Source organism: Tiliqua scincoides, chromosome 1 (assembly GCF_035046505.1).
Source record: "Tiliqua scincoides isolate rTilSci1 chromosome 1, rTilSci1.hap2, whole genome shotgun sequence".
NCBI classification, from domain to species: Eukaryota; Metazoa; Chordata; class Lepidosauria; order Squamata; family Scincidae; genus Tiliqua; species Tiliqua scincoides.
In genome coordinates, this window is record NC_089821.1 from 37,562,362 (window position 1) to 37,564,239 (window position 1,878).

A 1,878-nucleotide genomic window follows, 5' to 3' on the forward strand; every position below is an offset into this window, starting at 1 on the left:
GTGAGGGGGCGAGACTGGTGGAACTGAACTCCGTGTCGGGTTGAAAAGCCAGACATGGAGGGCGAAATCCTAACCCACTTTCCAGCACTGACATAAGGGCAATGCAACTCCAGGGTAAGGGAACAAACATTGCCTTACCTTGAGGAGGCCTCCACGACTGCCCCCCAACTGCAGGATGCAGCACATGCCCCACTAACACAGCTATGCCAGTGCTAGAAAGTTGGTTAGGATTGCGCATGCAGTCTCTCAAGTCTGCACTGAGAAAATAGCTGGTGTAGAGAATCCCCATTTCCCCAAGGAGACAAAAGTCCTCTTCCCCTAAGGACACTCCCAGTGGATTCCTGGTGCCCGCTGGAAAAAGCAGGAGCCACTTTGGCACCACTGCTCCAGCGCATGCTGAGAAGCTCAGGATTGGGCTGTCAGACTCTTGGGCTGCTAAATTACACTGGCTCATTAATTCATAATCTCTTGCTTGTTCCCAAAAGAGACAAAAAATGTCCTGTAATGTAATTCTCATACATATAGTAAATGGGATGTAGCAGCTAGGGCTGGGTTTTGCACTCATCAGGTGTATATACATGTAGGCTGCAAGACATGCTCAGTACTTGGACTTCAAAATAAATCTGGTCTGTAAATAAATGATTAAAGTGAAATTGTAGCGGTTCTGTGGTGCCGCAGATCACTAGCCTGGGAATCAAGGCCCAGCTTTCGACTGCATTATTTTAACAGACATCACAAAGCTGAATAATAAATGCTTTCCACTTCTGAGCACAATTGCCCTCTCCTGGCCAGAATTAAAAATGTGTTTTTAAATTCAAAATCCAGTTCTTATGTCATGACTTTGACAGAAACGGATGCAGTGTTTCCAGGAGGTTTTAATATTAATCTGTCTGCCTTTTCTTTATACTAGAAAGAAATGTAAAGGACAGAGATCAATGATTTGGAGGGGGGCTGAGGAAATGGGTGATTTTTCAGTCACTGCTTCAGATCATAAGAACATAAGAACAGCCCCACTGGATCAGGCCATAGGCCCATCTAGTTCAGCTTCCTGTATCTCACAGCGGCCCCACCAAATGCCCCAGGAAGCACACCAGATAATAAGAGACCTGCATCCTGGAGCCCTCCCTTGCATCTGGCATTCTGACATAGCCCATTTCTAAAATCAGGAGGTTGTACATACACATCATAGCTTGTAACCCGTAATGGATTTTTCCTCCAGAAACTTGTCCAATCCCCTTTTAAAGGCATCCAGGCCAGAAACCATCACTACATCCTGCAGCAAGGAGTTCCACAGACCAACCACATGCTGAGTAAAGAAATATTTTCTTTTGTCTGTTCTAACTCTCCCAACACTCAATTTTCGTGGATGTCCCCTGGTTCTGGTGTTATGTGAGAGGGAAAAGAGCATCTCTCTATCCACTTTATCCTTCCCATGCATAATTTTGTTTGTCTCAATCATGTCCCCCCTCAGGCACCTCTTTTCTAGGCTGAAGAGGCCCAAACACTGTAGCCTTTCCTCATAAGGAAGGTGCCCCAGCCCCGTAATCATCTTAGTCGCTCTCTTTTGCACCTTTTCCATTTCCACTATGTCTTTTTTGAGATGCGGCGACCAGAACTGGACACAATACTCCGGGTGTGGCCTTACCATCGATTTGTACAATGGCATTATAATATTAGCCGTTTTGTTCTCAATACCTTTCCTAATGATCCCAAGCGTAGAATTGGCCTTCTTCACTGTCGCCGTACATTGGGTCGACACTTTCATCGAGCTGTCCACCACCACCCCAAGATCTCTCTCCTGATCTGTCACAGACAGCTCAAAACCCATCAGCCTATATGTGAAGTTTTGATTTTTTGCCCCAATGTGCATGATTTTAC